Here is a 23896-nt window from a genome sequence, read left to right on the forward strand (position 1 = left end):
TGTCAGTCTGTGAGCTCTTGTGTGTGTGTGTTTTTATTTTAAAATTTTTTAAAATATTGGCTTACAAAACTGTCTGTATCAAATTGTATAGCCAAGCCAGTTAATTCGGTTGTTGAGAAAAATGGAGGTCTGGGGGGAGGTTTTGGTAGTTCTCAGGACCACTCGTTTCCTGCCTGAACCTTAGGCTGCCCACCCGAGAGAGGGAAAATCATGCCTCTGTCCTTGTTTGCCCTCCAGACCCTGCACCATGGTTGGCAGAATTTAAGTATAACTTAGCAGGGCTCACGACATGCTGGGCCCTTCATTTACACCATGGGGAGGCAGATTAGTCACGTCCAGGTTACAGGTGGTGCTTCAAAGGGCTGGGTTACGAGGCTGGCCCGAGGCCCCACAGCTGCTGAGGGTCAGGCTGTGACCATGGGCCAGGGCCTCTCTGCCCCAGATCTCGGCCCCTGGCAGCCTTCAGCTAGACCATGGGCGCAGCCTCACACCTTTCCTGGTAGTGTTGTGTCCTGCGTCCTCCGGGGTTTCCAGGAGGAAGTGGCGGGGCTTCAGCTAACCCTGCTGATGTCCTTGAGTCGGAGGAGGTGTTTGCTTGCTTCCTTCAGCTTCCTCCGGGGAAGCCCAGGTGAGGCCTCCTCTGGACTTTCCAAGTCGTATAGGTGGGTAGGAGGCGTGCGGAGCCCTGGTTCCTGTCTAGAGAGTGCTTGGTCTTTCTGGGGGTGGGTTTCTGGGTGGGGGACGTTGGTGGGACCATCCCGATGACCTCAGCTACTGTGCTGCTTTCCTGTCCATCAGGGTTCAGTGGCTGCCAGGACAGAAATGAACTCTGGACAGCTCAGGTCAGAAGGGAGTTGAATGGGAGGATAAGGGGAATGAACAGAAGGAGAAACAGGACCCAGGCAGGGTAGCCTCGGAGATGAGCCGAGCAAGATGGGATGGCTGTTCTCTTCAGGGAACGGCCTCTGCGGTCAAAGAGCCTCCACTGGCTCCATCTCCAGTGTTGTTTTGCTCAAGGATCCGTCTCTGAGAAGATCTGAGCATCTAGCCTGGCTGTGTCCCAGGGGAAGGCAGGGCATTTTGACTGACAGTCCATCGAGGTCCAAGTGGGTGAGAGATGGCTCCTTAGGGCATAAGAAGCATGCCGAATTAGAGGCTGGGGCCGTAGGTACCTAGTGGGCAGCACCCTGCCTGACTTCATGTGGCCCTGGTAGGTTGTCCTGCTGTCTTGGAAGGTCTAGCAGTCCGGGGTCAGGGTCAGGGTGGGCTGAGGGCGGAGTGGGTGGTTGCCCATTAGGCTGGCTTTGGGTCATGGGGTCGGATTCACCCAGACATGACGTCTAGGGCATCAGGATGGGAGGGCCCCTGGGGGAAACCCCGTGTAGCAGTGCACAAAGGGACAGAGAAGCCAAGAAGGACAGGAGTTTCCCCAAAGTCCCACAGCCTAGGACGGCCAGACCTGGGGAGGCGACCAAGAGGGGATGACACAGCATTGCTTCCCAAAGTGCGTCTGGGTACCCCTGGTGGTGTGGCAGGGGACTTTAAGTAGAATACATATAAACATGAAAAAAACCTAATTGTTAATGAATGCACAAGGCACAAAGTTAAATACACCCCAAGCCACCCACTTCCCCTCCTTGGAGGCCACTCATGTTACTAGGTTCTTGTGTCTAGTTCAGGAGCAGTTCCATGTATGTGCACACATGCGAGCAATGTGTGCATTTTCTCTCTCCTCTGTGCAAATAGAGGCACACTATAGAGCTCCTCAACTTTTCTCACCAATCTGTTAGATGTGATTCCAAATCAGTTAATTCAGTGCTTCCTCAGTGCTTTTTAAGTTAGCTTTTTATTGTTAAAATTTCACATACCAGTCATGAGTGCTCAGCTCAGTGAAGTTTCATAATGTGAGCATATCTGTGTAACCAGCATCAGATCAGGAAGCAACCTGGCCAGCTCCCTGGAGCCTGTCCCCTGCCCCCATGCCCCCTTGGGCACCAAGGGTAACGGGCATCCTCACACGGACATTTTAGGTTTGAATACCTGTGTATTTATTTTAATGTGTTTTTGAGAAAACTAAACCAGCCCATCCAACTTGAGATTTCCCAGGTATTATTGCTTTGGATAAAGAGTCTTGTGCTGGACCCAAGGCCCTTGGCTTGGGGAGACATCAGCATCACTGGGGTGCTCAATTCCAGGAGTGATGATGGGACAAGCCTGAGGTTACCCTGGGGCCATGGGGGCCTTGTCTCCTCCAGCTGCTGCCCTTAACCCTAGCGGGCCCCCCCCACCCATTTCCTACGAGACATTGGTCATCTGGTCTGGAAGCCCCCGTAGGACAGGCAGGGAAACTGAGGGAAATAGCTCAACATCTTAGCCTAGTACGTCCCAGTCTATACCAGTACATTGGCTCTGTCCTCTCCCAGTCAGGCACTGGGTACTTGGACCCTGTAGAACAGAACCAGGTGGAGGGGGTACGTGGATGCCTGGGAGCCAAGACCCTCTGACCCAGTGGTGTGGTGTGGGGTTTTAGAGAGTCCAGTAAGCCTGGTTTGAATCCTAGCTCTGCCACTTGTTGGCTGTGTGACTGTGGATAAGTGTTTTGACCTCTCTGAGCATAGGTTTCCTCACTTGTGAAGTGAGGATGGTTAGAAACTTCCCCGAAGGGTTACTGTGAGGATTATACGAGCCCACTGTGTGTTAAACACCCAGTCCAGTCCTTGGTGTTCATGCTTAGTGAACAGTCATGCTTGTCACAGTTTCAGTGATTGTGCCACAGGGAGGTCTTCTCCCTGTTCTCAGGCTAGGAGGTGCAGGGGAAGAGGGAGAGGAGAGCGGGGACAGAGGTCCATTGCCCCTGTGGCATCCATCCCAAATGAACAAATGGTTCTCAGCGGGGCCTGGGGAACGGAATCTCTCCCTGGCTGTGGCCAGCCGGCCCCAGGGCAGCTGTTCTGTTCCCAGATCTGGGGTTCCAGGCTGGGTGGCTAAGGCAGGCAGGTTGGGCGGGGGCTGGGCAGCTGACAGAGCGAGGAGGCCAGCTGCAGCCCTGGAGTGGAGCAGAGAGCCAAACCAGGCCTTAACCCGTTCTGTTCCTCTGGGGACGGCTGCTCTTCCAGGCCCCTTCCTTTCAACTGCCTCCTGTGCCCTGTGAGTTCCTTGTTAGACCAGGGGTCTCCAGCATGCAGTGCAAGGATGCTGTCTGGCCTGTGGGAAGTTTATTGGGCCTGTTTGAAAATTTGCAGTGATTCATATAAACATTCAGATCTCTGGCCTTCCCAGAAAGGCCAGAAGATCTGACCCACTGAGCATACTCTGGGTGGCAGCTTTGATTGGCTGGGAGGTGGGTCATCCACGACCCAACTCTCCCCCCGCCCCCCAATAGTCACCTCTGGGCCCCCTGTGGCCATTTGAGATCCTTGTCTAGAAAAGCTGGTCAAGGTCATCTCTAAACTCCTCTCCTATCTGAGCCTTAAATTCCCTGGGGGTCTCTCTATCTGCTTGACCCCCTCCCATGCCAGCGGCCTCATTACCTCCTGAGCAGACCTTCCCTCGTAGCCTCTGCTGAAAGAACCCTATCTGTTCCTTCTTGAAGTCTCCCTGTAGTGACTTCTGCTGGTTGGTCCTGGTTTGACCCCTCGAGGCCACATAGCAAGCTCTGTCCCTCTTCCCTGTGACAGCGCTTCAGTTGCCTGAAGACAGCTCTGGGGTCCCCTTGCGCCTGCCCCTCTGGCTGAACAGTGTCTGTTCCTTCACTTTGCCTCCTAAAATGTGGTTTCAAGACCCCCCATTACCCTGGTGCCCCTCTTTGGCCACCTCCCCGTGGGCCCGTGGACTTCTTGCAGCTGGCTTTCCAGAGCCACCCTGCACAGCCGAGGGCTGTGAGGACACAACTGGGGTTCCACTTCTATTTTTAAAAAAAGGGAAATGTAATGCATAGAAAGTGTTCCATAAGACCAGCCGCCCCAGAATACCTGCAACGTTTGCAAGGAGGGGCATCCTGGGACAGTTTTATTTTTCTTTGTACGCCCACGTGTCTTTAAATTTTTTTCCCCTACAATCTGGGGAGTTAAAAGGGTAAAAAGCTAAGGGCTTGGGGCGACTTCACTTTAACCAGCTGGTAGTGATTGCCTGCCGAGGCAAGGCCCTGGCTGGGGGTGAGGACAGAGAAGGAGGCAGGATGGGGCCCTGGCTTGAAGGAGCTCACAACCTAGGGCAACCTCGCGTGCTCAAGTACCCCAGCTGAGTGCAGCGAGAGAGGACTGGAGGAACCAGAGGAGGAGGGGTGGAGGGAGGACGGGGGTCTATTTACCCAGGGGTCTGGAAAGGCCTCTTGGATAGTAGAGGTCAGGTGGGGCCTCCAACGTGGAGGGGGGCGTTTTAGGTGATGGGAGCAGGAGGGCGTGTGGATGCATGGGCTGGAGCGTGGATGCATAAGCTAGGGAAGGGTCTTCAGGGGCAGAGGGACTGGGGCCGGCTGGTGGCAGGCCCTGGATGCAGACAGAGGACTCTGAAGGTTGTTCTGAAGGTGACAGCACGATGGCAAGAGTGGTGATGATTGGAATAGCTGCGGTGTGCTGTCTCTGGAGACAGAGCTGGGCTGCTGGCTTTCCTCGTCTGCAGCTGTGTGACCTTGGACAAGTCATTTACGATTCTTAAGCCTCGGTTTTCTCATGGGAAACAGGATAAGGGGGCTATGAGGATTAAACAGACGATTGCCCCCAAAGTGCTTAGCCTTGTGCCTGGCACCTGGGGCGCCCTGATGATATGCTGCTCTCTACCTGTCATGGGTCTTCAGCGGGCTTCTGGGTGCTTTTAAGCCTTATACTGAGCTTATCATGCTTATAACTGTCTGACGATGAGTAGGGGCTGGTATTTCTCCCATTTTACAGATGTGTACACTGAGTCAGAGGTGCAGGACCTACACCTAGGCCTGCTGGGTTCCACGTCTGGGCTCTTTCCACTACACTGCCCCCTCTCAGAAGGTTAGGCGCTGGGCTGCCCGTCTTGGGGTTTGTGCCTGGCCCAGATGCCTTTCCAGAGCATCTGGTTTCCAGAGAACTCTTTTTAACCTAATGAGGAGGGGCTGCAGGGTGGGTGTGGGGTCTGTTGGTGGGTACCGGGCCATGTGGAGAACTGACACCATCTTCTGTTAGCAGCTCAAGCATCCGTCGTGGGCAGGTAAGTTGGAGTCTTGACCTCGGCTCCCATGGGGGGCTCCCTGGGCTGGAATATTGGGAAGAGGGGCTGCAGGCTTCTGTTTTTGCCTGGCCCTCAGGTCTTTTGGTGCCCATCTGGCCTGGGTACGTTCATCTCTTTGGCAGGGCCGGGCTGGGCTTCAGGGTGATTTCCCTGTCCTGGGGGTGCTCTGGGGCCTCCAGGTCTGAAGAGGGGCCCGGGGGACCGTTGAAATGACCACTGCCCAATTCTCCATTCCAGGAAGGAAGTGCCGGCTGCATTAGCTTCTCGGAGCGCTGCCTGTTCCTCCACAACCCCCAAACCGGAGCGTGTGATCAGCCGTGACTAGCACAGTGGGCAATGCTAACAGCAAGGGCGCTCTGGCAGGTCCCTGGAAAGAGCCCAGCCTTGGAGTCCGGGCTGGGCGGGACACCCGCGTGTGACCCGCAGGCTCTCCACTCCCTGGGCCTCAGCTTTCTCCTCTGTGACATGTGACACACGGGGTCGCCCATCCTGACCCAACACCCTCCAGAAGAAAATGTGATTCCTTCACGGTGTGAAGGTGTGTCGAATGCAGTAAAGCTCCATGCGAACGCCATGGCTTTGTTTATGGAGAGACCTTGCGGAGAGGTCTCTTAAGCTAAGACCACCGCCACCCCTGCCCCTTGGTGGACACCATCTATTGGGCTTTTACTGAACATCTGATGGCGTGCTCTGCATCGTCTTGTGTCATCTCATTGCCTTGCAGTACCTCTGAGGGCTTGATATTCGCACCACCCCATTTGACCTGTGAGAAAACTGAGAACAGCCGTAAACCACTGCTGGGTTCTACCCCAGCTCATTAGTGGTAGAGCCAGGCCTCGGAGCCAGGGTCCGCCCGATTACCAACCCTGTGCTCTCAACTACTGGAGTTTCCCGATGGGGAGACCTCACAGGCCAAATACAGCGATGAGCTTCCTTGCAGAAGCATGAATAAGAATGGAAACCGAGGCACCTAGACCAGAGAGTTGGGTGTGGCACGGCAGGACCGGGGGCCCTCGGGCCGAGCTCTGTGCCGTAGAGGCCCCTCAGTGGCCGTCCACCGTGGGGCGAGGAGCCTGCGAGCAAGCGGACGTGCCCCCGCTTCCAGACTACTCTGCAGGTCCCCAGGACTCCCCCTGCCCGAGTGGCCCCAGGCTGCCCTGGGCATCCGTGGGACTCTTCCCGTGTTTGTTTCCCCTGGGGTCGACGGGGGCCTTCAGGGTGCACATCCCCAGGGTCAACGAGGGGGTAAGGAAGGGGGTGGGACCCGGGCAGGGTTTGGTCCTGTGGGTGCCTCTCTCAGCGAGGGACGGAGCTGCGGGTGGAAGAGAAGGGGGTGGGCTGTGGGCTGTGGGCGAATGTGAGAGGGGGCCCGAGTGAAGGGCCGGCCGGGTCCTGCCAGCGGGACGGCTGAGCCTGCCTGACGGGCAGTGGGGGAGCTCCCGTGTTTGCCCTGCTGTGAGGCCCTGGTGGCCAGTCCTGCTCCAGACTCCTGGACATTACTGCCGGCCTTGGGAGCATGCTTCAGGGGCCATGGGCCTTGGTAGAGACACTGAAATTAGTCCACAAGAACAGGGAGCATGGATGGTTTTCTCTGGCTGTATGAACCCACCAAGAGGGGCCCCTTTCCCACCAAGGAGCCAGGGCGCGTGCGGAGGCAGGAGAAGTAGTCACATCTGTACGCGCAGGTGCAGGATGGAGACCTGGGGCCTCGGGAGCCTTTCTCATGGACGTTCCTTTCTTCCTGCCATCCATCCTTCTCTCACCTTCCTCAGGGTCTGGGGGCAGGGAGACCTGGCTGTGAATTTTGGTTCCACTACCCACGAGCTGCACCATGTGTCACCTGAAAGCTCTCTGAGCTTCTTGGCCTGGTTGAGAGAGCTGCTTGGGATACTGCGAGGAGCCTGGCCCTGGCAGGGCACGTGGAGCGTGTGCAACAGCTCAGCCTACCCTGAGTTGCACAGAGCAGCCGCCCGAGGGTCCGGGCCGGCCCCTGCCAGCAGTGGGCCAGATGTGCTTTTTCGGGTGGGGCGGGGGAGCTTCTCTGTGTGGGTGTCCTCGCATGATGTGTGGGCTGCTATGTTTTGATCCAAGGGAGCCAAACTGATTTTCCTGGCCCATCTCTCCTCCATCCAAAGCAGAAAGTTAAATAAACACAGACAAGTATTATCACAGGACAGGAGGAAAATGAACTCGGTCCCCATGGGTGGCCACATCTGGCAAGTGTTGGGCCTCTCAGGACTGTGGGATGAGACAGATGTGGTTGCGGGTAGGAAGGGCTCAGTATACCCTCTACCCAGCCATGAGCCTTTTTCCAGGGCTCTGTGGCAGCCTCGGGGCCTGGGGGCTGCAGGCCGCTTGCCTTCATGCTTTGCTGCATTCTTTGCTGTCCACCTGGCCCCTTCTGGGGCCTTGCCTTTGGTGGGGCTCCCCCTGCGTCTTCCTGAGACTGGTGTTCCCTGGCCCAGCTGGGTGCTTGCACTGGGAAGTGGCTTCAGGCTGGTGTGGCCCACGTGCTCAGGCTCTGCCTGGTGCAGTGAGTGACCGGGCACACTTGGGAAGCAGCTTACTTGTCCAGATTTTCCGTCCCCCACTCAAGGCCGTGGTGGGCCCACGAGCTAAAAGCTGGGGGAGAGTTTGTAGTTGGCGTATCCCCTGCCACCGTCTGCTCAGCATGACCCTTAAATGAGCTTAAATGGGCTGGGTGGATTTCTGGGGTTCCACGTAGGACAACTGCAATGCACTTTTGGGGTGGGAGGAAATGAACAGGTGTGCCCCCCCTTCATTTATTTATCAAAGTCGCCCAGCACTGCGCATGCCTGTGGTCCTCAGAATGTGACATTCTGCGTTCCTGAGTCCTGTGGTGATACAGGTGGTTGATAGGTGAATGAGTTTTTTTCGTCCATACTTATATATTTATTCCACGATTAGGAAAATGTTACTTTATATGTTTATTCTAATAGCTATTAGAAATTTGTTCCTAGCACACCAAATGTGTGATTTTGTGAGTAGCGCTGCCTAGAAGGAGGCTGGAAGATAAGGTATTTAAGTGAAAGAAGGGGGTTGATGTGAAGAAAAGCATCGGTCACACTCGGTGTGACAGGTGGTGTGACTTGGCCAAGCTCCCAGGGGAGGTCTGGGGAGGCCCTGCCGGCTCTGGGGACCAGACGGCTCAGGAGGGCGAGCCCAGGGGGACTCCTGCCCTACCCCGAGATGGTCATCCTCTCAGGAAATTTGGGCAAGTTTGGATGATGTAAGGCCTGCCTTGGGGAGATCAGCTGCCAGATGGAGGTGCTCAGGGCCCCCTGAAGGCCTCCATGTGCATTCTAACCACGGTGGGTGGGCAGCGGGACTGAGCTGAGGGGCACATCTGCGCCAATGAAATGTCCCCCTCCCAAATCAGACTTATTTAAAGTATTGACTCTTTAAACTGCAAAGTATTTTGATCACCCCTACCCCAGGGACATCCCTGTGGAATTACAACATGTTAGGAAACGGTCATTACAGTTCATTCCTGTGGAAGACTTGGGGCTTTTGATATGAAGAAAGAGATGGAGGCTGGTCTGTGTTTCCAAAATGTAATGAAAACACTAACACACACCCGCGCGCATGCACACATGCACATGTACACACACACCAGTTTTCAGTAACAGACTCGGTTTCCTCTTTGCTTGTGTCTAAGATAAACCACATGTATAACAAGGTACTGACATTTATTTATAGTATGTTAGCACAGAGGATAAGTTGTTAAGGGGTCGTAAAAAAATATTAGTCTCTACTTTATGGTGCTATTCTTTAAGTGAAAGTGGAAAAAAGGCAAGAGAGTGGGATTCTGGTCTCACCCCCTCCTTTCTTCCCGCCCTAAACAGCAAACAGAACTGGGCAGATGCCGTTCCCTTCTCCCCCGAGTGAGGGGCGGGGGCCCCAGGCTGATGTTCCCTGACCCCGTGGCCCCGGTGCCCACCTTCACGTCCCCGACGCGCAGTGGGCCGCTTCCATGCACCCCTTTGTGTGGGGTGTTATTTCGGCCCCTCCGTGCGTGGCAGAGTGTGCCCTCGGCTTTGTCACCTTCCATCAGAGTTGGACAGCTGGTGGGTAAGAACCCAGTGTTGCCATCGAAACAGGATGTGGAGCCAGACCCCGTCGTAAATTCACATTTATATGCTGCATGTTTCTGGTTAATGAGACCGTGCAGGGGCGACTGTATGAAATGAAATATATATATGAACAGGGATATTAACCTCAGGAGAGATGGGATTAAGCATGAGGGCAGCCTGGGGGGCCTGGAGCCCTCCAAGCGCTAAGGCCCAGGCAGGTGGGTCCCCAGAAAGGGAATTTTCAGGAAACATCCCAAGCCTGAATGGTTTTGCTGGGGGCACAGACACAATAGTCTTTTTTAGCGTTCTCACTAGGTTCCCGGCACTGGGCTAAGCACTTTACATGTGTTATTTCACTTTGTCTTCAAAACAAATGGGAATTTTATTACCCCCACTTTATGGATGTGGAACCAAGACTGAGAGGCCGAATCCAGGCCCTGGAGAGTGTGGGTGACTGACCTAGGCTGACACCCCCAACACTGACCTCACAGACTGGTCTCTGGAGGGTTGCAAAAAGAGGAGTCATTTCAACCCCACTTCCCCGTCAGCCGTGGCTTTTCTGAGGCAGTACAGAAGGCCTGGGAACCTCAGGCCGTCACTTACCGCTTGTTCAGCACAGGCTGAGAGGCATGTTGGGCTGGTCGTAGCGTGTGAGCTTTGGAGCCACGTGAGATTTGGCTGCAAATTTGACCTCTACTTCCCATTGCTTGTATAATTTAGCCCAGTTAAAAACAATCATTTAGGTCCTGGTTTTGCCATCTGTGAAATGGGCACCATCACCCTTTGTCAGGTCACTGGGAGGATTAAACATAAATGTGATAATGTGTGTGAAGAGCGTTAATTGATTGTTGTTTCTAGTGTCACTGATATGTGTAGTCTTGTGCCAAGTGAGCTGGTGGTCAGGCTGACCCTGGAGAAAGAGGAGACACAGGGGGTCTCCCTAAAGGGGCTGAGAGTACAGTTGGGGGCAACACATTATGCTGTAGGGTCATTTTTCTTTGCCAGGCACCTGAGTATTGGACTCAGGACCATGTGCCTCATAAACACCTTCTTATTTTATCCTCAGAGCTACCTTGCAGGATTGTTATGCACAGAGAGGTTACTTAATTTGTCAGGGTCACACAGCAAACCATGGCACATGGGGATTTGATCCTAAGGCGTCTTTCTTTGGCAATAACGCTGCTGCAAAGGAGGCTAACGTAAGTCCAGCACCAGGGTGGTCAGGGAGAGATTCTTGGAGGAGGTGAGCCTGAGCTCTGGGCAGTGTTTCTGACCGGGGAAGAAGGGTGGTTATGTAGCTGGTGGTCAGGCTGACCCTGGAAATTTGGGCAAGAAGCTTGAAGCCCTGTACCCACAGGCAGAATCCAAAGTAGGGCTGGGTGGGGCCTGGTGGGGTTGCCTCAGATTCCCCCGAGTTTATATCAGTATATTTCCTTGTTTAGGCAAATGCAGTTTGATTTGATTTTCCTGAACTTCATCTTTGAGCAGGAAATGTTTTATTTACATTAAAAAAGAGACCCACAGACTTTAGAAATTTTTATCCATGAATATCAGTCTTCCTAAAATAAGATTTACATGTCAGTGTAAAAGGAAATCAGAATTTTATCTGCAGTTGGAGTAGAAACTCATCCTAGCTCTAGGCTTCTCTGGAGCTATGACTGTGGACAGGAAGACCCCATGTCAGAGGGCTGAGCTGTGGGCTGTGGGTGGGAGTTGGTCCCTGCTGTCCTTTCACCTTTCCTAGCTCCCACCCCCTCCTTCATGCTACACTCTGGGTCCTTATTGTGTCCACTTGTTTTTGTCTCTGAGATTGGGATTCATTTAGCATCTTCCATCATACCGTAGTTTGTTCATCCATCCATCCATTCATTCACTCAGCTGTCATTATGTACCAGCCCCAAGGGGCACAACAGTGGTAACATTTGTCACCATGGAGTTCACGGTGTGAAGGTTGAAAGTCAAAGTCCAAGTCCGTTTTCTCATCTTTCTCATAATACCTAGCTCAGAGCTAGGTCACCTGAGGCACTCAGTGCTTATTTAAGGGGGGAAAGACCAAATACACGTTGGCAGTATGTCTCAAAAGCCTGAAAATCGGCGAACTCTTTGTCCTAGTAATCCTGTTTTGGGGAACTAATTCTAAGAAAAATCATTGAGCAGGCTTGCGGCTGTGTTTTATGTGTGTGGATGGCTTTGCAACGTGGCTTCTCTTACAGCCGAAAACAACTAGCAGTGGCCTAGGTGTCCAGCAACAGGACATTGGTTAAATTAGTCCTGGAGCCTCCTGTGATGGGACTCAGGCCACCATTAATAACATCCGTGTTGGTCCATGTTTTTGATGTGAAAAGATGTTCATTGTATATTGTTGAGGTAGGAAAGCAGGTTCCAGAACTGGTTGTGTTGTTCAATTGCATGTATTGTTTCAACTTTCTATAAAGTTGTGACAATGCATTTATACAGGGAAAGTTGTGCTTTTAGTTTCCCCATTTTAACTCACTCACTATTTCCTAGTTTTCTACATTGTACATGGAGCGTTTATTTCAGAAACTTTTATAACAAGAAAAAAGATGCTTGATCTAGGACACAGTAAGAGAAGGGCAACGCTGAGTGAATTCTGGGACATGGGGCCTGAGCCTGAGCAAGACAAATGGGGTAGGTGGGGAGAGCCAGGAAGGTGCCCCTGCCCCACCCCAGCTTGGCGCCCGCCCCTCCGTGGCACTGCTTCTTTAGCTGGTGGTGTGCTGACTGTGCACATCTTTTCCCAGCTCCACGTTCAGCAGCGTCCTCTTCGGTAGCTTGACAGTAGCTGTGGTGGGAGTATTTCACTATAGAAAGTGGCAAACACTGCAAACCAGAGCGCTTTTCCTCCCTGGACCACTGTCTTCTTAAAGATTTACCACACACCACTGTCTCACATGGTTTTCCTTCTCTCCCCAAGGACCTGTGTGCTTGGGAGGAGACCCCAGAGGATGATCCCCTGGAGCTGGCACAGAGAGGGACTTACCGAAGCTTCTGTAAATTTTAATCCCTGGGGAAAGAGAGAGAGAGAGAGAGAGAGAGAGAGAGAGAGAGAGAGAGAGAGAATATCAGATTTTACCCTTTCATTGGCTGACCGCAGTCAATGTGAACCGGAGCTGCTGCTTGCAGAAGTAAAACAAAGGGGTAAAGAATCTCAGTCCTGGCTCCACCTCTCCATGACCTTTGGCAAACTGCTTAGTTTCCTCATCTGTAAAAGGGGGTTAACAAAGGTACTTATAAGATTGTGTAGGCCAGTGGTTCTCAAACTCTAGCAGGCATCAGAATCACCTGGGATGCTTGTAAAAGTACAGATCGCCAGGCCCCACTCCCAGAGATTCTGCATCCCTCTCAAGCTTCCAGGTGATGCTACTATTGCAGGTCTGGGGACTACATTCAGAGAAGCACTGCTTTGGGCAATTAAAAGTGTACAGAGTGCTCATCACAGCACTGTTGAGAGCTCAGCAACATGTAGCTGCTTATTCATAGAAGAACCATGTGGTAGGGAGCATTGTCTATGAGGACTCCAGGGCTTGGGAGCTAGAGTATTCGAGTTCAGGACTTTTGTTACCTTGTCTGCCCCCCTGGGTGAGCTGTTTCTCTTCTCTGGGACTTTTCTTTCCCCTTCTGTGAAATGGGTGAGTAAAGCCTTGACTTTCAGGTAGCAGCTGAGGAAATACCTGTAAGCGCCCTCTGGTGCTGGGTGTTTGTGGCTTTGAGCTAAAGCTACACTTGGAAACATCGCTCTGACCTTGTGAGCCCATGGGCCGACTTCTGGACAAATGTTTGGGCTCCCCGGGCTTTATTGCCTCATCAGAAATGTGGGGATTTTGAGGCCTCCCTTAGGCGGCGGCGGGGAGGATTAAATGGGAGCCTGTAGGTGGGATGCTCGGCATGACACCTGGGGCCACTGGGGCTCAGTGAAGGTCGCTCTTCTGGGGGAGAGTCCTGGCTGTGGCCTAGATCTACTCCAGTTGGACACACCCCAAGAGTAGTGTAAGGTGTGTGTGTGTGAATGTGTGTGGTATGTGTGTGCCGTGAAGAGGTGTTTGAACGGAAGGGAAGCTATGGACCAGGACAGAGAAGGCCAATAGATTTTTAACCCACTTTGTTGAGCCTTTTGAAGCTGCATCTATGCCTAGTGAGAAAGAGTGCCTTGATTCATTAGCCGTGCCTACCACGGGTGCAGGATAGGGGAGCTGGGGCAGGTGTGCCACTTGTGTTCTATCCCTGGTCTAGTGAAAAACCCATTTTACGAGTACTTAAAGGAAACTTGAAATGTTTCACATTTATTACCCTGTTTTCCATCATCACCATCATTATCATCACCATCATTTTCATTTTATTAGGGAAGGGTGGAGGAAAGGAATCAAATTTCTGCAAGGTTCCCCAAAATATAGATTCTGCTGACCTTGTAGCTTCTGTTCCTTCTGCAGACATCTCCCAGTTCTCCTTTGGGGTGTGTGGGGTGCAGACGGGGGGACCCGGGAGGGAGAGGGAGATGAGCTGGCACAGAAGCTGAGCCCTTGGCTGTGATCTCCAGATGGTCCCACACTTAGGGACACCTTCCCGGCACCGTGGCGGGGACGAGAAGGCGGTGATGCCGAAAGATCCATGGCCCTCACTGAGCCCTTCCTACGGGGGGTGGGGGGGTAGGGGTGGATCTCGGTGGGAAACTTGATCTCACTGTTCGAGCCCTCCCTCTTTACCTGCAGAGTGAAACCTGGCCAGCCACCGCAGGGGGTGAAGGGGCAGCTTGAGTTATCCCAGTAACGCTAATATTGACCGCGTGTTCGCCTTGAGCCATGTGCTTCAGGAATACCGCTGCATTTAGTCTTCTCGACATTCCTGTGATGTGGGTACTAGTGTTACCCCCATTTTACACAGGAGGCAACCAAAGGTCAGAGCGGGTCAAGCATCCTGCCCCAGATCTGATGGCCTGTAAGTGGCAGAGCTAGGGATGGTCCCGGGGAGCCCTATTTCAGGGCCCACTCCCCGAATCCCTTCATTCTATAGCTTCTCTCCAGATACCCTCATCCCACTCATCTGTCCTGCTAGATGAGCTCCGTGGATGACTTCTGGAAATGTCACTTTCCTGGTGAGGATGGAACAACTTCTATTCTGGAGTTCTTGGACTACTCCTAGAGCCCTGTGTGCTCCCTGTGTTGTAGATAAGCAAGGCAAGGAGAGAAAGGGAAGACAGTGGCCGAGTGAGATCTAGGCTTCCTACCCCTCTGCCCAAGATAGGCCAGGGGAACAATTTATGAAAAATTTTCAGTAACCTTTCATGTTTTCATAGGTGCTGGTTCTAAAGTACGCATTTAAGGGGAAAGTTAAATATTACCAAAATTGCTGTAAAAATAGATTACAAAGCAGCCGACTTGTGGACCCACCCACTGTCTCTTAGTAAGTCTAGGTAACAGTTTTTCCACCAACTTTGGGACATACCGCCATTGTGTGTGTGTGTGTGTGTGTGTGTGTTTAAAAGCACTAGATCTGATGGCAGAAGGCTTCTGGTTAGGAGCGATGTTGTCCAAAAATAGATTGCTTTAAATCCTAGACCCATCTTCCTGGTGGTGATGTGCTCAGGTGACAGGGGTGTGGACAGATTGATGGGAGGGTACATAGAGTCTCAGCCCTTCTTGCACCCTGGCTCTGGGCAGGCGCGCATGGAGGAGAATGGCAGGTGGTCTTACCTGCATCATTTAAAGTGTTAGTTTCCTCTCTTTTCAGCAATTGGCCGGGGAATCGTGGAGTTAAATTAATGGGTTTGTGATGTGACCCTGTCGCGAGGTCTCGGTTCCTCTGAGGGTCTGAGCTTGGTGTGAGGGGGCTGGCGTTGGGGGGCTTGGGTAGTTTTAGCTTTGGCTGCAGAGGGCCTGTACTCTTCCATGCCATGACTCTCCCAACCCCATCCGCTGCCTGTCCCCCATCCCCACCAGAGAGGAGACTGGAAAGTGTGGGCCCACTGGTTGAGTTTGTCCCCGACCCTGGTCATTTTGCCCTGAAGCCTGATGCCAGAGATGGTCATGGGCTATGCTTTATAGCACATCTGTGTGAATTAGAAAAAAGGCCAGCTGTGCCTTTGTGCAAAAACAATGGGTACCCCTTCCTCTGGACATTCATAGCCTTGCACCAGAACAGATAGACTATGGGCTAAATTTCAACCCTCTCTCACCACCTCTGCTGGGCCTCTTGTGCAGTGCACAACCTGCACAGCCATACACAATAGTCTTTCCTGCTTTACACTTTTTCGTTCCTTGAGTTTGCTTAGTACTAAGTCAGGAGTGATGCTCCATTTCACGCTTGACAATGAGTCTGGGCTCTCAATGTGTCCTTTACTCTCCTGGGCCCTGGCCTGGTGTGGGTGAGAGCGTTTCCCCAAGGCTGAGCCAAGGAGAGCAGCCATGTGCCCCTTGCCAGGCTCACCACCTCTGCTGGGGCAGGGATGCCTCTAGGGAGCCTCTGTCAGGCCAGGGTAGGTGCAACCCTTCCCTAAGGGTAAGATGATCCCTGGGACAAAAGCCAGCAAAGCATGGAGTGGTCCCTTCAGACCCTGGGACTACCAGCCAGAGGTGGGGCCAGCTGAGAAGACTCCTCAAATAAAGCCTTTTTTGGAGGGGCAGATTCTAGATCTTTTTGATGAAAACTATGGATTCTTTCCCCAGAGAAGTGCCTAGCTGCACACATGTCCAGAGGCTTACATGCAGGAGCAGGGCCTTCGCAGATCCTTGAAGACAGGCTGAGCAGCTGGCCTGTTGTGGATTTTGCGGTAGGGAAGGGGGCTTTTGGGGCCCTGCTGCCCTGCTGGAGGCCTCCTCTGATCCTCGGATCGATGCCTGCCTCTGTTTGTCTCTCTCGTTCACCTCGTGACACCGTCTGCCTTAGCACTTGTGCTTGAGCTTTCCTGCCTCGAACCTACACCTTGTCTGTCAACCCAGATCCTGCCTGACTTTGATCAACCTCCATGTGCGGCCCCAGTCCTGCCCTGGTTCTAGGGCCCCGTTTCCAGCCTCCCACCTCAGCCCCTTGCCTCCCCTTTCTTTTCCCTTCCGCAGCTCCATCTCCTCTGCATTTTCAAGGTAATGGGGAGCCCCGAGGAGAGGATACTCCTCCCCAGGCCAGGAGCAAGTGGCACTGGGGAGGTGGCTTATACAGGTGCTCACCTAGCACCACCTGCCCCTGCTGGAGGGTTCTGTAAGTCCAGAGGCCCAGCACACAGGCTTTGGATCTCACTGGCATCTCATTGATGGTGGCAAGGTCATCCTGGTGCATAGACGGGCAAGCTATGGGTACTCCCAGAGTAAGGGGGTTGTGGTCGCTTATGAGCCCACTGCTGAGTTGGGGAGACAGCATCTGGTGGGGCTCACAGGTGTACACACCCATGGGGCAGTCAGCCATCACAACATGTGATCCCAGAGTAGAGAGAGAACACAGAGTTCTGATCTGTCTGATGCCCTGAGAGAGCCTCAGAATCTTTCTTAACACACCCCAGGAACCATGGTGAATACACTTTGTGCACTCTTCCATGTGAACATAGGCCCTGCACCTCCATTCCTTTCATACACACTTTGTCACGTATCCCCTCGTTTGCTGCTGCACCCCTACCCTGTGTGTTCACGCTCATTCTGTGCCCCTTCCCCACGTGTATACATTTGTCCCCACGCGCCCTCCCTTTGTGTACATACTGGCCTTGTGCACCCACCCTGTGCTTACAACGCCCATCATTCACAGGAGTGGATCTCCCTGTGCTCCTCTTGAGGCTGGGCACGGCGGGGATGTGTACTTTGGCCTCAGTGGTGCCAAGTATCTTATAAATTAAAAAGTTAGAGGTGGAGTCTGGGGGAGTCCCCAGAAAGCCCCTAGCTCCCTGGCTGCCTGGGCAGCCCCTTAGGGTGTTGTCCGTATTGGCCATTGTGCTGATCAAGTTTTCTCTGAGATGCTCACCCCTCGGTGTTCATCGTGCCTCTGCAGCAGAATTCCGCTTTGGGGATGGCTCCGGCCCCCCAGCAAGTGCCTGGCTCCAGCTGTAGGGGAGGCCTTCCTTGCTCTCTGCCTGCTGCCCTTGCCAGTTATCTTATTGTTGAAGAGGCCAGCCTGGACAGAAGAGGCCACCTGGAGGGGAGGAGAGCCTTCTCATGTTCAGGGTCGGGTAGCACAGGGCCTCGTGATGGTTGTGGTGGGCGGTTGGGCGTTACTTTTTCTCATCAGGAGTGTTTATACCTTCAAAAAACATAATGTGGGCCAGGGGATGGGATGTCAGTGGGGTGAATGCCAGCAGTTGTAGGAAAGTGCATTCGTGCCCATGTCACTAGGCGAGTTGGCCCTCGCTGTGAGGGACGTGGTTCTGGGGATGCTGGTGTGTGATACGGCCGTTTGCCTGTAATCATGTCTGTCACTTTGGAATTCCCCAGCCGGCGGCGTCGGGTCGCCCTCTTCCTCTTCCCACCTCTGCAGTCTTATCGTCCCAGGAAACAGAGCCTTGAATGCTCCCAAGAGCTCCGGAATAGCAGATGTTTTCTCATTCTCCTTCCCATAATGGCTGAAGCCAAATCTTAGGGAGGGAAGGATTTGGCATCTTAGGGACATCCTCCGGTTCAACGACTTGGAAGGTCACACTTCCCAACCAAAGAACTGAGTGGACCCAAGTGTGGGGACTTTTGCCCTGATACCTGGAGTATGTTGAGGGCAAAGGGAGAACTAGGGTCGTGCATCATGTCTTGGTCCTAGGTACCCACACAGATCTTGTTGACAGCGTCCTATGAAATGGTAGCATGATGACCTTACAAATTGGCAGCAACCTCTCAACAGAAGCAATATATATATTACATTTTAAAGTAAGTAAACGATGAAATGTGAAGGAAACTGATTTTCAGGTGTGGCCCTGAAAGCTGCTAACAACTACTCCTTTCATGCATGGCCTGCTTCTGATCGCTTTAAGCGTTATCCGCCTGTGTTTCGGAGGTTGTCTGGCTGGAATCAGCTTGGTGAGTAAATCAGTTTTGCCTGCCTCGAGGTCTCGATTCGTATTTACAAAGCTGCATATTTGAAAACCCCACCCCAGCTGTAACTAGCTAAGTCAAACAATAGCTTTGGTCCCAACCCAGATCGTCTCTGCATTTCATTGTCTTGATGCCGAGTTTCTACTCTCAGAATGCAAACTTGGGAAAGAGAGGGCCCTTGGTTAGCATTCCTTGGCCTCTGCTCAGTGACGTGGATGTGCCCTCTTGGGCGAGCTGTTTCTGAGGGTTGAAAGAAAACATGTTCTCTGAGGCTCTATGGGGGGGCTGGTGTAAGATCACGGGTGGACAATAAAGAGGGTCAGAGTCACGCAGAGCAGGACTTGTTAATTCCGAGAGCTGTTCCAGCCCTGGCACCAAACCCACCTGAGTGCTTGAGCCACTGTTCCAGTGGATGACAGCCATCATCCCATTGAATCTTCCCAATAACGCTGTGGCTTAGGTACCATTTTTACCTCCGTTTTTGAGATGGGAGAACTGAAGCCTAGAGGTTAAACAATTTGCTCAAGGTCATATAATTAGAGGCAGAATCGGGGTTTGAAGCCGGTGTCTGACCACAAGCCAACCTGCTTGTTCCTCTCCCAGCTCGGCTGCCCGGCATGCTGTGTACCTGCCTTCTGAGGGGCAGGTTGGGGTTGCTGCTTTCCAGTCTTGAGTTGCTAGGATTCTGGACAGCATCCTCTGTATCTTGGGTGAACACAGGAGCAGCCTTCGAGATGGACAGTCCTGGGTTCCAGCCCCAACGTTGTGTGGACTCTTTCTAGCTGTAGGACCTCCGGCACGTCACATCACCTCTCCAAGTGTGTTGATGGGGATTAAACACGCTGAGAGCAGTGCCTGGCTCACAGTGTGTGCCCATGTAGAGACAGCGACATTGCAAAGAGAACAGGGTGGTATGTGGTGGCTTCAGCCTGCACGTGTGTAGAACTTCAGAGCCCATTAAATCTGAAAAATACTGTGTATGCACATTTTTGGCTTAAACAAAGTTCCATTTTACAAAGTCCATAACCCAGCTTTAATATTATTACATGCCCTAGACTGGGATTAATTCCAAGACAAGAGCTTTAGTATACTGTATAGAATTTCTCCCGTGTTCTCCTAGTGCATGGCCTCCACGGCCACCAGCCTGGTCTCACACACCGGGCCGCAAGGTAGTGGGGACACCCCATCCCTCCCCAGCTTCATTCTGTGGCCTCTGGGGTGGAGTGGAGAAGTGAGTTGCTTTCTTTCTTTCTTTTCTTTTTTTTTAAAAATAAATTTATTTACTTATTTGGCTGCATTATGTCTTCGTTGCTGTGCGTGGGCTTTCTCTAGTTGCGGTGAGCGGGGGCTACTCTTCATTGCGGTGCACCGGCTTCTCATTGTGGTGGCTTCTCTTGTAGTGTAGCATGGGCTCTAGGCGCACGGGCTTCAGTAGTTGTGGCACGCGGGCTCTAGAGCACAGGCTCAGTAGTTGTGGCGCGCGGGATTAGTTGTTCCGCGGCATGGGGGATCTTCCCGGACCAGGGCTCTCGAACCCTTGTCTCCTGCACTGGCAGGTGGATTCTTAACCACTGCACCACCAGGGAAGTCCGGTGAGTTGCTTTCTGATGTCACTGGCCCAGGACTGCTGACCACGGAAGAGTCGACCCCAGCATGTCCTGAGGTCTGTCTGTGGGTCAGCTCTCAGTGTAGAGGATAGCACACCATGCTTTGCCAACCTCTGAGAGTCACTTGTTTGTTTCTTGGAATAATCGAGAAAGCCTTCACATCTCAATGGTGGCCTAAGGGCTCTTGGTAGGAGGTCAGTGTCTGGAGGACCAGGAGGAGGACTGAGTCTTCACTCCACTCCTGTGAGTGTCAAATGGCTTTATCTCAAGTGGATACTCTGATTATAGATAGTAGTGGCCTGTCGCACTGTGTAGAGAAAGATTCTTATGCTGTGTCTTGTTTGAGGCAGTGCTGTGATCGATCTGTGATGTCTGCCAGGGGCACAAGGATGGGGGAACCATACAGATACAGCACTTATTTGCTGTTTATGTTTTGTTCTGCTTATTTTACATCTCTGTGAAACCAACAAAGGCCTCTTTTGTAGGCTTGACCCCTTTGCCCCCTGATCATGGGTATTATAGGGACCGCCACAAATGATCCTTCCTCCTTGCCCTGTGCCCCACCCCAGTGACCTGTTTGCACAGATTTAAAACTCACAGGCCCGTCTCTGTTCTCTCTTTTAGTTGAAGAGGGGGAGGCCTCGGACTTCTCGCTTCCCTGGGATTCCTCCGTGACAGCATCAGGTAAATGCCCAGGGGCTGGTGGGAGAGTTGGTGGGGGTCCCGGGGGGCAGGCTCAGGAACTCAGAAAGCCACCCAGCTGGTTATGGAACATATTCTTCCTGTCACATTCCTATCTCCAGTCCAGATTACCCCGTGCAACACGATTTTTATATCAGTTCCATATGGTCAATAAAATCTATTACATACGGAGACCACTATGCCTTTATTCCCCTGGGGACTGTGTCTCCATCTTGTGGGCACATTCAGATGGGCCACCACACCCCGACTACACAAGCTTTTGAAGCTCCCTGCCATGGGCGTCGCTGCACATTCATTCCAACCTAACTGCATAAAAGCCCTTTTAATAGGACATTTAAACTCCAATCAAAATCAGAATTCCTGTATTTGCCTTCCGGGAAGGGGCTGCATTGCACTCTTGGGCGTGCAGACCCGAGCCCAGGCCTCCAGGAGTTGGTAACAAGGGGAGGTCAGACTTGTGGGGTGCCTGGCCATTGTGGGGTGATGGGGGTGACTTGGTAGTCAGGGGACTTGGGTTTTGCAGCTCAGTTCTGCCCTAGCTAAGTTCCTTCCTGTGCCTCAGTTTCTCCAGCTATAAAACGAGGTGATGAATGAGGTTTTTCTCACTGTAAAGTTCTGTAATTGGGAGCTGCCTATGGAGCTTGGGATGGGAACTGGCTTGGGGTCCTTGGGAGCTCCTGAGTGGAGGGCACGGTGCTCCTGTTGGCTGTGCATCCAGCGAGCACCTTCCTTGGAAGCAGGGCTCTGGCTTCCTGTCTGGCAGGCGCCAGGCTCTCCTGCCTCGTCTCCCGTCCCAGGATCCTGACCACCTGGCTCCGGCTCCACAGGGGAGAATCTTGGGCCTGAGAAGACCTACGAGGGAGTCATTTAGTCCCACCGCCTTCTCTTTTAGGTGTGGAAACTGAGGCAAGGAGGGAGGTATGATCTGGGTCAGTAGTTCCAAGAACGAGGTGTTAGGGAACAGGCATATGAACATTTAACACTTGAATGGTTGCACACTGAATTCGTGATTTTATGGCCATGTGTGATTTAAGATGATGCGGAAGTCATTTAAGTGAGAAAATGGAGTTGACAAAGTTTTAAGTAATAGTATGTAATGCTTGGAGTCAGCAAAAATCATGAAGATGGCTCCCAGATGACTGAAATTTGGGAAATGCTGGTATAGACTGGGCAGAAGGGGAGTGGGTCCCAGCACGCGAGCCCAGGTTCCCGGACTCCTAGTCCAGTGCTCTTTGAAGCAGGATCTGTTCTGATTGGAGAGTCTGAAGGGTCCTGGCTGGGTCCTGGCTGACCCAGGCTTGGGCACTGTTGTGTCTGCAGGTGCCTGGCCCTTGGTGACAGGGGCTCCCTCCAGGGCAGGGGCTTTGTCTGAAGGCAGAATGGGGAGGTGCTCAAATTCTTGGGAGGAGAGTCCAGAGTTAGGACAGGCCTTGGGGTCCACACTGGGTAGGATAGGGGAAGGGGCCGTGTGGTCCCTGCCCTGTGGCCTTCTGTGCAGGAGAGATGCACTCCCCATGGCTGGAGGAAACACAGTGAGGTTATAAAGCTCCACATCTCATCCAGGCGCACTGACAGATTTGGGGGTCCACGTGCTCAGGCATGCAGCCAGCTCTGAAGACGGTCCCCACTCTGCTCCGAGCCCCCGCACCAGGAAAGCACCCAGCCTGGTTGTGTCCCTATAAAGTCATCCCTCCCAGCTGTTTTCCCAGTGGTGTCAGTGGCGATAGGACAGTCAAGGACAGCCGCGGGGTGCCAGGAGGGCGCTGGCAGTGTTGCGGTGGATGGAGAGGCGGGTGCAGGGAGCGTCAGGCGCCTGGGCTGCATCCCTAGGGCCGGCCTGCAGAAGGCAGGGCAGTGCCAAGGGGCTGCATGGGGGCCTGCGTTCTGCGGTGCTCTGAGGCCACAGTGGAATGGCCAGCCCTCGGGCCTCCGGGGCGCTCGGGAGTGGCGAAGGTTGTGGGACTTGCCCGTTTCCAGCCAAGAGCTGAGCACGCCCCACGCGCGTGTGCGGGAAGAGGTGCACTGCTCCTTGTGAGTCCCTCCGGCCCTCAGGGACTCCCTGGTGCCAGTCAGCTTTGGATCATCTGCTCGGAGATGGGGAAAGGGAGGGCAAAGCATCCCGGGCATTGGGTAGTCCACAGTCGGGCAATGGATTGTTTTGTTTTCTTTGGCCCGTTTCTGAAGATTTTTTTACAGTGCATTCATGTGATAAATTTTCCTTCCCAGTTCTGTTGGGCTTGGGCTATTAAAGTCAGCTTGTATTCCCTGAGCACGGGACTTGTGAGATGGAGCAAATCCCGGGTGGCAGGATGAGGTCGGTTTGGGAGGCAGCCCTGGAGCCGGGCATGGATGTTTAGTGAACACTTACTTGGTATGCGCCAGGGCATGGAGCAAAAGCTTTACCTCCAGTATCTCATTGGGCCATCCTGACAACCCTATGAGGTGGGTGCTACTTCCAGAAGCAACTCCAGAATTTCTCCATGGGCTGGTTGGGGGCCGCCATCTGGTAGAGGACAGGGCCAAAGGCCTGGTTGAAGCTGCTTTAGTATAATGCTTTTCATTAAGCTGAGAAAATGTCACTTGGCTGCATCAGAAAATGGGGGCAGGTGCCAAAGAAGATTATGGGGGAGCAAAGCCTCCCAAGCCACCCTTGGCACTGTTACTGAGAATTGCTGTCCTCATTTGGCGGATAAGGGAAGGAGGCTTGGAGCCGTATAGTAGCAGATCCACAGTCCCCAGCCAGGATGCTGTGGAGAAGGGACTCGAACCTAAGTCCTCCTGCAGCCAGAGACTGGGGTTTAGCCTCTGCACCGCCTGACTCTGGCTGGTAGACAGCTGAGCGTAGACCTGAAGGCATCGTGGGGGCTTTGGGAAGGTCCCTGGCGTCACAGGACCCAAGGTGGCCATGGAGGATCTTTTAGCTCATCAGCCCAGAGGAATGCAGGGTGAGGTGAAGAGGGTGGGCGGAGAGCATCTTACTGGGAGTGCAGAGCTTTGAGTACCAGGCAGCTCCTCTTTGTGGGGACCCAGCCTGCCTGGGGCGCAAACTTCCCCTTGCCTGCTTTTCCTGGCTCTGGGAATGTGATGGAGAACTCCAATAAAGAAGCAGAATGCACAGTGGCGTCCGCTCCCCGTGGGGACCCTGTGGCCACTGCCCCCAGCAACAACCTGGCCTGCTTTGTCTGTGCCCTTGAGTCGGGGCCTGACAGTCACGGGGAGCCCGGCTGGGCAGGGAGGGGAGTGAAGTGACCGGCTCACAGCAGTTCTTCCGCCTGGCCAG

General features: G+C 53.2%; 1 protein-coding gene across 5 annotated transcripts in view; it reads left to right on the top strand.

Annotated features, from left to right (window-relative positions):
• Window positions 1-5699: 5699 nt before the first annotated feature.
• ZNF423 (zinc finger protein 423) overlaps window positions 5700-23896 on the top strand; it is a 284391-nt gene continuing 266194 nt past the window's right edge. For 3 of the 5 annotated variants that reach the window (XM_029209154.1, XM_029209128.1, XM_029209145.1), the window contains exon 1: window positions 20450-20598. The gene's annotated coding sequence lies outside the window, so the exon portion shown is untranslated. Of the gene's footprint in view, window positions 5738-20449; window positions 20599-23896 lie in introns of those variants that run through there. The other 2 variants (XM_029209172.1, XM_029209183.1) reach the window with 1 other exon arrangement.

This window comes from Monodon monoceros, unplaced genomic scaffold (assembly GCF_005190385.1).
Source record: "Monodon monoceros isolate NGI ecotype Baffin Bay Population unplaced genomic scaffold, NGI_Narwhal_1 Super_Scaffold_10, whole genome shotgun sequence".
Taxonomy (NCBI): Eukaryota; Metazoa; Chordata; class Mammalia; order Artiodactyla; family Monodontidae; genus Monodon; species Monodon monoceros.